Genomic DNA, 12,747 nt, shown 5'->3' on the forward strand with positions numbered 1-12,747 from the left:
GCTCTAACATGGGATAGGCCATTTCTCGAGATATTGCTCGCAACAACTTGGAATTCCAAATTGTTGCACTCTTTCTCGAGAAATTGCATGGTCATTGACTCTAGGTCTCACTGGATAGTTTTTTATTTTGCACCTCCATAATTTTTAAGCTAATTATCGTAAGCCTAGCATTTATAAATTCGAGACGGTTGAATAGGTGATGAAAAGTATTCTAATATGTTATAGTACTAGGGAAATTTTTTCATGCATAATGCACATACCGATTCTTTTAGCTGCCTTTTCACAGGAAAATATTCAAAATAGCTCTTAGCTGTCAAAACGAATGTAAAAAAGAGGGGTTGATGGAAGTGTCGGTTAAGTATAAAAGCCACCAGTTGTATTAGGAATTAACAATTTTGACCACGCATACCCTGGAGTCAGAAAGCAGTACCAACCTGTATCAAAAGACCGCCTCCCAGGCTTCAACCCTGCCTCCACTATCACGAAATGACACCAATACCATACGTGCAGTGGACGCATTAAAAACCAGCACAAGCAAACTTAGGTTGGGTCCAATCCCACTAGTCGCAATCACAGCAACTGAAAAACTGAGTGTGTGTTGGGTCCAGTCCCACTCATCCACTCATTTAGGCCCTTCACTCAGATTGCTAGGAACTCAATAGTACCTTGATCTGACGGCCCAATTAATAAGTGTTCTGTGAACACGTTAGAACCTGGGGAAAGTGTCACTACTTCCTTTCCTCAGGAGTAATTAAAAATCACGCTATGCGTGAACTAACCAGTGATACACGCTCCTGGCGAGCGAACATCACTTAAATTTAAATGATTTATTGATAGGAATTAACCTGGTTGCCACAGTCAAAATCTCACATGCATGTTTTCTACAAAAATCATTAGTTTTTATTTCTATCTTCATTGTAAAACTATTCTCATTTTTCTGTGATATGTCATTGTTGGATGAAAATTCACCAGATAAACTGTTCAGTGAGACCCTAACTTGGAATAGACCTTTTCTCAAGAAATTACTCACAATAAATTGGAATACCAAATTCTCAGAGATATTAATGGGTTGTTTTCACAGACGTCACAATTGTGTACCCAAATACCCACAATGCAACATGTGAGCACCTTGAGCCACCATTTTTAATCCCTATCAAATTTTTGTCAACACTAGCCATCACGTATATTTAGAATAAAAATAATTTAATTGTCCTAAGGATATTTACTTCATCAAAATGATACATAGATTATACTTGAAATTAAGTGCCCCTCTAGCATGAAAGTAAAAATAAAGCTGAAAGTTCCCTGGCTTACATCAAAACAAAATAGTGAAGTTGAACCTTAATCACGTATATTGCTCTTAAATAGAAATGTTGTTATTTTAACAAACATAAATACTGACATTTGTAAAAAGTTATTTTGTATGATGTCCCTAAAATTGTCATCTTGAAAGAGTATTTCAGGTCAAATGATTTTTAGGATACAATATCAGTTATGGAATTAAAATTTCATAGCATGTGTATTATGCCAGAACTTTTATGTACAAATACTTTTTGCAAAAATAAGTGCCTTTGCCAAAGACAGCTAATTTTAATTAGTAAGGTCAAATATTGTATTTGTGGTGGAGATGATGGACATAGGATGATATAAAATGATATCGAGATCTGTTCAGAGAAGTTTATCTTCAGTACATTCAAATGAAACATGTGCCTAACAGAATATGACTTTATGCCAAATGTCAAAACTGTGTACCGGTATATTAACAATTGGATTTTTAACTTGAACAGTAACCAAATGATGATTCAGCCCATGAAAATTTAAAATCTTTACATGTTTCTATTTGTTTATGTGTCCATTTGTTTATGCGTCTGTTTATTGATTGATCTTTTTGTTTATGAAAGAATAACAAAAATGGTTGATATTTCAATGTTTTACTTGAAGAAAAAAGGGGGAAAAGTCATGCATTCTGTCTTGTGCGATTGATGTGCATAACAGAATATGATTTATTATTATATCTCTAACGTACAAAGTGAGATGTGACTTATAATTCTGTGGGAAGAACAATGTTGTTATGTGCTGGTTAACATAGCTTTAACAATTTTTCAGTCATTTCGCTATGATGTCTGCAGTGTGGCAGTTTATAGTGATGTCTAGCACTGGGGCATCATTCTGCAGACATGTAGCATGATGTCCCACCCAGTCACATTATCCTGACACCGGGCTGAGCAGTCCTAGCACTGATCTCTTAATGCTGAGTGCCTAGCGAGACACTCTGTTAGTACCACTTTTATAAGTCGTTGGTATGACTCAGCCAGGGTTTGAACTGGTGACCTCCCACATCCAAGGTGGAATCTTTAACCACTTAGGCCACCAGAGAGGCTGTACTATTTGTACTTGAAATATATGTTTCAAAAAATATGTAATAGTTATTCTTTATTTATTTATTTGTTAGTATAAGCACCAATAGTATTTTTTTGCGTTTATCAAGTTTGATTCTGTGTGCTGGAAAAGACTGGATCAATACACTTTATTTAAGAATGTTGCATAGAACTATTTGTAAAAAATAGTCAATGAGGAGCTTTCTCTGATGGTAGTGAAATATTTCACAATAATGAAGGTTACACCTAGCTGTTTAATGATGCCTTAAGGACATGTTCAGACCTTAGAGAATAGTCTGAATGCTGGAAAGATCTAATGTGGTCATTGAAACAGATTCACAGATATAAAACTTACTTCAAATTGTTGCCTGATGTCTTAAACAGAGAGTTGCTTCATGAAAAGTATATTTGGAATGTATTAGCGACCTAAAGAGATTTTTACTATCCCCAAAGAGTTATATATCACAGTCATGAAGTTGTTGCATGCCACTTTTGAAAATTTAATCATTTAAAGGTAAGAAAGATATTCAAGGGATTTGTTGCAGAGAAAGAATACATGTATATGGAAGATATAAAAGGTCTAAAGATATTTTCACTATTGACCCATAGATTTATATTTCACAATTATGGGGTTATTCCAAGTTATTTTATGATGCATACATGTTTTTTTAATAAAATTAATCATTTTAGATACAATTGCAAAGGTACAAAACGTCTTTAAAGGTGGTTGTTGCAGAAAAATAATATTTTTCAGATATTAAAAGTCTATATAGGTGTTGTTACAATTACCCCATAAAGTTATATTTCAGTATGGGGGTTATTTCATATTAAAGGTCCATAGGTGTTGTTGCTACTGCTCCAAAGACTTATATTTCACTATGGGTGTTATTCCAAGTAGTTTCATGCCATTGTTTTTAATTTAGTCATTGAAGGATCAATGCAAATGTAGGAAAGGTCTTGAAGGGATTTGTTGCATGAAATGAATATTTGGAAGATATTAAAATTCTCAAGGGACTGTGACTATCACCTAGTATCAGGGCCGGTGCTACCATATAGGTAAACTAGGCAGCCGCCTAGGGCGCTGATTTCAGGGGGCGCATTTCTCCAAATCAACAAGTTTTGAAAAATAAATAAATTTAAGTTTTATTGAGGGTTGTTTTTTATCCTGGTTTATTTCATACAGGAACAAATAATCTGGTAGATTCAGTCTGACCGAAACACCAGGCTTCTTTGGGGGTGTCCAGACATTTGAGCACAGAGAGGTCATTTTTTTTTAAAATTACCCTTGGTCTGTGCTCAAATGTTGAAATTTAAAAAAAAAATTTTTTATTGTTTATATCGGGGGGGGGGGGGGAGGGCGCCAGACTCTAACCTTGCCTAGGGTGCCATATAGTCTGACGCCAGCCCTGCCTAGTATGGTTATATTTCACTGCTATGGGAGTTATTCCAAGTTGTTGCGTGATGCTTGCATGCCATTTTACAGAATTTAGTTCTAGAAAGGCTGATTTAAATGAAAGAAAGGTCATGAAGGAAGTCTAGGATCAGTAGTACTAATAAATTAAGCATGCAAGCATAGAAAGAGATTAAAAAAGTAATTTGTGCTGTTTTAGATATCTTCCTTACATGATTTTACATCAAATGAGTACAATATCTTCATAGCAGTACAATGTATGGCACCTGTTATTACAAAGTGTTACATCTGAGAAATGTCTATAATAAATCTTATTCTAGATTAAAGGTACTGTCATTTAATATTTGCTATCATATCAGTACCCTGAAGCTGATGAAGAAATTAAAGCTGCTTTAAAATACAAGAGAAGGTGATCTGAGGTGTCCAAGTACTTCATTCAATATATATCCATATACATCCCAGGATTTACTGTTAGGACTCTTTGGTCTTAAAGTCTGTAACAGAAAAGAATGAAACAAATGGTTTTGTAAAATGTACAAAAATAATTTATTTCCCAGGATACAAAGTGAAAATTTAAAAAGAACTTATAGTATTGTGAATTAAATTCCAAATGGTCCAAAAAATTATATCACAAATCCAAAAGTATAGAGTATTCCAAATGAATTCCAGTGGTGTTCAAAATGAATTCCAATCTTGAAAGTGCTGATGTACCAGCAACCAAGATTAGTGTTGATGTGCTCACAGTCTTGATTTATCACAAGGATATAACCCACAATGTCTCTACACAAACTCAAAATAATCCCAAAATAGTGATTTAGTTCGAAAATATTATTGAGAGCTTTGTAATAGTTTTAAAAAAAATTTAATTATCTCAAATTAAAACTGAATACAACTGAAGTTAAAAAGATAGAAATTAAGAATTTCTGTTCACTTATCTCCCACACAAAAACAAGACACAATATGAGGACCAAGATTGGGATCATCTTAATGAAAATTTCTACCAAACTTTAAACATAATTCGTTTAATAATTTTCTAAGGTCGGAATAAAGTCTGTGTCTAGAACTCAAAACCAACTAAACATGTTTGCACACAAATAATAATAATCTTAATATATAATCTACAAACAGAGAGAAAAATTAGCTATGTAATATGTTGTTTATAAAAAAGATATTAGTCAAGTAGGTCGGTCGAAGTTCCTGCTTTCATTTATGGACAAGGGTCAATCACACAATACAAATTAAATGTATGTAACATATAATCATTGATAAAAGTCAGGACACAAAACAGATAGAATAGACATAACAGTGCAGTGAGTGATCTCTCTCTTCCTCATCCCTACACACATACAATATAATGCCTCCAGGTCTTGTTACAGTGATTATGACTTGATTACTCCAGACCTTGTTAGTAATTACTGACTTGATTATTCCAGGCCTTGTTCCAGGCCTTGTTACAGTGATTACTGACTTGATTATTACAAGCCATGTTACATTGACTACTGATTATTCCAGGCCTTATTACATTGACTACTGATTATTCCAGGCCTTGTTACATTGACTACAGACTTGATTATTACAAGCCATGTTACACTGACTACTGATTATTACAAGCCATGTTACATTGACTACTGATTATTCCAGGCCTTATTACATTGACTACTGATTATTCTGGGCCTTGTTACATTGACTACAGACTTGACTATTACAAGCCATGTTACATTGACTACTGATTATTCCAGGCCTTGTTACATTGACTACTGATTATTACAAGCCATGTTACATTGACTACTGATTATTCTAGGCCTTGTTACACTGACTACTGATTATTACAAGCCATGTAACCATGACTACTGACTATTCCAGGCCTTGTTACAGTGATTACTGACTTGATTATTACAAGCCATGTTACCGTGACTACTGACTATTCCAGGCCTTGTTACAGTGTTCACTGATTTGATTATTCCAGGCCTTGTTACATTGACTACAGACTTGCTTACTCCAAGGTATGTTGTAATGATTAAAAGTTGCAGAGTCTTGTTTAGAAGTTATTTTATTTGTAGCAGCCTTATTTATCTTTCTTTTTTACATAGTAAATTTTACTTTACTTAAACGGAAAAACCATTCCAGTGGCCTAAGTGGTTAGAGCTTCTGCCTCAGATGTGGGAGGTCATGAGTTCCAACCCTGGCCAAGTCATAACAAAGACATAAAAATTGTACTACTAGCTGCCTTGCTTGGCACTCAAAATTAACAGGTTAGTGCTAGGACTGGTCAGCCTGGTGTCAGGATAATGTAACTGGGTGGGACATTATGCTACATCATAGTAATATGACTGAAAAAGTGTTAAAGCTACATAAAAAATCCAAATCTCACACACACACAGATAAAATTACATAGGGAGATAGTTTTGTTTGCTTGTAGAAGTACTTATAAAAAATGTATTTCATTATAATTGTTATTTTTGGCCACTTACATTGTAATATAAATTCTACTGTGTCTTCACATGTGCATACTTATCAATTATCAAATCTATTAGAAATTTCTCTGGTTTGTACTGGATACACTGGACAACAAATTTTTACAAAAGTCATGTTACTGAAATAAAATTAGTCAATTCTTATCAATTTTTATGTGCTGAACACGAATATGACAGTCAAATTACAAAATTGGCTCTAGTTTTTTTGTAATCTGCAAGAAATTAATGTTTACATAACGAAATGCATTCCAATAGTAAAAGGTCAACTGTAATAGCCTACCTATAAAAAATCAAGTCATTGACTACATCTTAGATTTCTTCGCCTGTCTCTTGTACAGCTGTTCGGGAGCATCTCTGAGGAGTGTCCAGCAGTAGTCAGCCAGCATTGTAGTGGACCATTTTCCCTGGTATCTTTGTTCCATTGTTGCGATATCTTGATGAAAACGTTCGCCGTGTTCATCACTAACAATACCACAGTTGCTAGGAAAGAAATCCAAATGGGAATGAAGGAAGTGAATCTTTAGAGACATATTGCAGCCAAGTTTCTTATACTTCATCAACATGTCTTCTACTAGTTCCTTATAGTTTTCTGCCCTAACATTTCCGAGGAAGTTTGTAGAAACTAGGCGAAAAGCATTCCATGCTTGTTTCGCGTCACCTTCCAGCAAGTTGTTGAACCGGTCATCTTTGAAAAGCTCTCGAATCTGAGGACCCACAAAAACTCCCTCTTTAATCTTTGCTTCGCTGAGTCGAGGGAATTTTTCATGCAGGTATCGGAATGCTGGCAAAGTCCGGTCAATGGCTTTCACGAAGTTCTTCATCAAACCTAGTTTGATGTGAAGGGGTGGTAGCAAGATTTTCTGAGCCTCAACCAGAGCTGGGTGTTGGATATTCTTCTCTCCAATGGCTACATTCTGCCTGTGAGTCCATTCCTTCCTCATGTAGTGCATTTCCCTTGCTCGGCTATCCCACTCGCATAAGAAACACATGTATTTTGTATATCCTTGCTGCAGTCCCATTAAAAGGGCAACTACCTTCAAATCACCACAGAGGTGCCAGCTGAACTTGTTATACTCAATGGAATTCAGTAGCTGCCTTAAGTTATCGTATGTCTCTTTCATGTGGACAGCATACGCTACTGGAATAGATGGAAGAATGTTTCCATTGTGCAAAAGCACAGCCTTGAGACTCAGTTTCGAAGAGTCCACAAATAGTCTCCATTCTTGTGGGTCATGAGTGATTTTTAAAGCATTCATGAGGCCCTCAATATCGGAAAAGAATATCAGATTACTTTCCTTTCTGAAGAAAGGCTCCAATTGCTGGTGGCGCTTTCGATATGCAGTAATTGTGACATCTTCTTCTAGAAGATTCCATTGTTGGAGTCTTGATCCTAGCAATTCTGCCTTGTTCTTTGATAAGTCCAAATCACGAATCAGGTCATTTAGTTCTTCCTGTGTTATTCTGTGTGGGGTTAATGATGCACCACAGTGAAAATCTGGATCACTGCATGCTGATGGACCAGGAGAAGAACAGGTCGACTCACCTTTGTCTTCGTCAGATGAATCAAGAGAATATTCTGCTGGAGGTTCTGGAATAGAAGTCCCTCACCATGTGGAACTGGTCTCAATGCAGACGGAATGTTTGGGTAGACTATTCTCGACTTCTTTCGCTTCGTTATTCCGCCGGAAAGAGGAGGAACCAAGCAGAAGTAACAGTCATTTAGGTGGTTGCTTGGCTCTCTCCACACCATTGGGACTGCAAACGGCATTGATGACCTTTTGCAATTCAACCACTGTGAAAGCTGTGTTGTACATGTAGCACAGCATATATGCGGAGCCCAAGGCTTGTCTTGGTCACCAACCTTGCATCCGAAGTAAAGATGATATGCCTTCTTCACTTGAGAATTGATACTTTTCTTCTGGTTGGCAAATGTCACTTCCCCACAAATATAGCAAAAATTGTCCGCGGTATTAACACACTTTCGAGGCATTACTGTTCTTTATTGTACGTAAATGGATAAAATAATAAGTTTTATGTAACAGTAGCTTGAACTGTCTCGCACAACGTCTAAAATATTTTAAATGCTGAACCTATCTGATTGGGCTTTATATAGTACACTGCTTACGTCAGCTTCAGCAGCCGCCTGGCATTAGTATAATAGGCCTACACATGTATAGTACACTGCTGACGTCAACTTACTTCAGCAGCCGCATGGCATTAGTATTGCATTGCATCAGAAAATGATGCAATCAACTGTGGATGATGTGAGCATGATGGTATTATGCAATGTTACATCATTATTCCGGATGTTGCTGCAGTCCTACTGGAGAAATTTACACAGTGAAACATAGAAAATGAGGTATATGAATATCTTCAAAACGAGAGCCAATACAAATTTTTCACGGTTATATTCGTGTTCGGCACACCAAAATACTACAGATTAGGGCCTTTTCAAGTCAGTAATGATTTCACTGTTGACCAGTGATATTGTTAGAATTGGGTCTGTCAGCTTCCCATGGACTATTAATAATAATAAGAATGAGGACCTTGTATAGTGCCTAATCTTTAAAAAACTCTAAGCGCTTTACAACATTAGACAACACCTATAACATAAAAAACATATATAATGATATGATTACAGAAAACAAACACCATGAAATTAGAAAACTTAAAAAACATGCTGAAAATCTTTAAGGTAGGAAACATTATTAGGTCTTTAAATTTGTTCTTGCAGTTGAAATAAGTGAGTTTTAAGAGCACTCTTGAATGTGATCACTGTCTTTGTGTCTAAGTTCAGTGGGCAGTTCATTCATGTTGCTGGGCCCTTAGGTTATGCAAAAGAACGCTGTCCATATGACTTTGTTTTCATAGTGGGAATAATGAGTATACAATTGTCAGAAGAGGAGCATAAGTATCTTGCTGGTGTGTACACATGGGTGAGGTCAGATAGGTATGTTGCACTGGAGTCAGTCATTGAAACATAGCACAGAGAACTAATTTTGTGTTTGATTCGGGATCAAATGGATAGCCAGTATAGGGTACAGAGCAGGGGGGAGGTGTGCTCTGATCATGGTACTCTAAGTATGATCCGAGCAGCTGTGTTTTGAAGTTTCTGGAGTAGATATTGAGATGAACCAGACAGAATTGAGTTACAATAGTCTAGTCTTGAAAGTACTAATGAACACACAAGTGTTTTAGTGGCATCAACTGAAAGATATTTGCGAATGGAGCTGATGCATCTCAGCTCAAGATATGCAGCCTTGCATATGTCCATGACATGTTGGTGCAGTGTGAGAGTACTGTCCAGAGTAACACCTAAGTTTCGTACTGACTGTGAATTTAATGTTGGTGTTGCTGATATTTATTGTTTGAGGTAAAGGATGTGAATGAGAAAGTCTTTGTGTTGTGATCAGAATGGCCTCAGTTTTATCATCATTCATCTGCAGCTTGTTACATGTCATCCAATGTTTCACATTAGAAATGCACCTCTCTACACCTTGGATGGTTACAAGCATCAACTTCATTTGGGTGGCTAGATTTGTATATTTGGGTATCGTCAGTGTACAATTGGTGAGACATTGGATGATGATCTATGACACTTGAGAGCAGCTGAGTGTATAGAATGAAGAGAACAGGTCCAAGAACAGACTATTCCGTCTCTGATATTTTTAGATGCACAACGTTGTCATTTATACAGATCCATTATCTTTAATTATATAACTTTATTTTTTTCTTTCACTTTCATACAATTATAACTTACATGCCAGAATTAAACTTTCTTTTGTAGAACTAATTGTGACAATTAAAACATTGATATAAAAAGAATGTTATTTTTCTTCACTATTTCCCATTATCAACCCCTTGTGTGGATAAGTAACTTTTTTCAGATTCTTTTGTGCATTTCCATTAATAAAGATTTTATACATTTCCTAAACATTTTTAGTTTAATATATTTTCCTCCATGTTTCAGAATTATGATACAATTCTTTATCTTATATTCTTTGCATTACTGTATTAGAATCTGAATTAATATGAGTGTAAATCTTGTTTCAGTTTTAGACATAATCCAGACTACATGTGTAGTTACTGAATATTATTAGTTTTGTGTTTCAGCATACACTGTGAATCTGTTCTTTTTTTTCCTGTACATTATCTATATCACATCTGGTAAAGATAACAAGAATGTATATTTAACTTGCAATTCACACCTGTTAAGGTGCCATATCATCTTATCATAACACCTGTATCTTGTTATCAAGGAATATTCTGTCTAGCTGTAACAACACTTCAATCCAAGATGTGAAATACACTGGTCTGGATGTCAAACAAGGACCAGAAATAGTCTCCATTATACAAATGTTTTGTTGGTTTGATAAAAATGTTTGTAAACACATTAGTGTATAAAATCTGAAACTGCTGACATGAATTGTAGGATGGACATTTCTCATAACAACATTTATGAGCGTGATTTATTCATAACTCTTGTATGCTATCTTCATTTACAGGTTAAAGTTGTCATGTGCTGCATTCAATATTTCTTGCACTGTAAAACTCTTTAAAATTGTTCAGTCTGTTGTAAATGAACTTTATGGTTATTACAATTTCTCTAAGAGAGCAGATGGTATATTAGTGATGGTATTGACAAGATTTGCAATACCGTAAGGACTATGCAGTTGCTTTGCAATACCGTAAGGACTATGCAGTTGCTTTGCAATACTGTAAGGACTATGCAGTTGCTTTGCAATACCGTAAGGACTATGCAGTTGCTTTGCAATACAGTAAGGACTTATATTGCAGTTGCTTTGCAATACTGTAAGGACTATGCAGTTGCTACAGCTACCATCAGTAGTCAATACAGTATTAAAATTCACCTGTTGTCATAATTCTTTTCATTAATTTTTATTCTCTTCAACGTAGGTTTTGCCTAGCATTCATTTGCACTTGATTTCTAACTTTAACAGCAGTGTAATTAATTCAGTATGTTTATATCAAACAAAGTATAATTCATTTATTAGATGAATTCATGGGCGGTATCTAAACAAGTTTATTATTATTTATTTGTATAAATCAAAATGAATTTAATATATAAAAAAGAATTCCCAATTTCACCAATATAAAAAGTTTCAAAGTTTTTAATCATCATTGTAATAATTAGGAAAGACATAAAAATCATATCAACAGTCATTAATACAATTTATGGAATATACTACATGTATTTAGAATTTTTTTTGCAAGATCTAACTTCAACACTTACTTTAAAATTCTCTTGAAGCTGTGAGGAAAGTGAGAGAAAAAAAACCTAATTAACTTGTCCTTTAATTTGCTAAATTCACTGATGAATAATTAAGGTAACCTGACAAAGGTCTCCCATCTGTTATATAAAATACATTATGGACAAAATCACTTGTCACAAATTTATGTGTTTTCCCTGCAAAAAGAATTTTTTTAAACGTCCCTGTTAATATTCTTCCTTGCAAGGCACAAATGGAACTGGTACAAAACCACTTACGTGCTTGCTTATCTTAAAATTTTGAAGTGTGCAACAATTCTGTCATATAGAGTATGTCAAATTACAAAACCAGCTGCTCAGTCTATTTATATCACTTGACATGGTCAGGCAGCATGGGATTGTTGCATTATTACAAGTTGGAGCCCAACATTGACACTGATTACATTTTTTATGTATGTACATGCTGGGAAGAATTACTGTTCTTGCTGGTGTTTGTGACCTGTATAAATTATAATTTGGAGTACTGGTGCTCAATGCGAGCTTGAGGTTGAAAAAAAAGAAGCAGTAATCTGAAAGAAAAAATTAGATCAGGTTACCCCCCATGACCCGTTCTGACATAGTAATAAATGAATTTTTATTGATCTGCTAGTTTTTGGATATTTTAGCAACTATAAAATTCATGAAAATTAGTAGCCAATATAACAGTTATAACAATGTAATTTGGTGATGTTTATGTTAAACACACAGTATACTGATTATGAACTTTTTGCCCCACCTTAGTAATTATTGTATGTCTAAGATATTGTATTTTTTTTTCTTTTGGTAAGATTTTGATCAGAAAAAACATTTTAATCAAATTTAGTTATAGTTAACTGGGAAGGTATAAAAGTAATATATTCAAATGTGGAAACATTATTTTATTCAAACTTTGCACACACACACACACCTCCCTGCAAAAAGATGTGAGTACACCTTATAAACATTACAACGATGTTTACTTTCACAGGCAGTGTTCAGATATGCATATTCACTGGAAGGTCATTCCATAGTGTTGTTCTATATTAAGATATTGTTATAAACGTGTTTTTGACAAGATTGAGGTATAGGGTAATCAAAATGATTGTAACAATATTTTCTTCATGATGTCGGTAAAAAGAAAAAAAAAAAAAAAAATTGTATGGAGAATCCGGGTATCGATCCCGGTACCTCTCGCATGCTAAGCGAGCGCTCTACCATGTGAGCTAATTCCCCTGA

At 35.0% G+C, this 12,747-nt stretch overlaps 1 non-coding gene across 1 annotated transcript; it reads right to left on the reverse strand.

Annotated features, from left to right (window-relative positions):
* Nucleotides 1-12,671: 12,671 nt before the first annotated feature.
* Nucleotides 12,672-12,744, reverse strand: Trnaa-agc (transfer RNA alanine (anticodon AGC)). Its single transcript has one exon. It is a non-coding gene; the product is annotated as a tRNA-Ala (tRNA).
* Nucleotides 12,745-12,747: the final 3 nt, after the last annotated feature.

Source organism: Sinohyriopsis cumingii, chromosome 15, assembly GCF_028554795.1.
Source record: "Sinohyriopsis cumingii isolate HCF-2022 chromosome 15, ASM2855479v2, whole genome shotgun sequence".
NCBI classification, from domain to species: Eukaryota; Metazoa; Mollusca; class Bivalvia; order Unionida; family Unionidae; genus Sinohyriopsis; species Sinohyriopsis cumingii.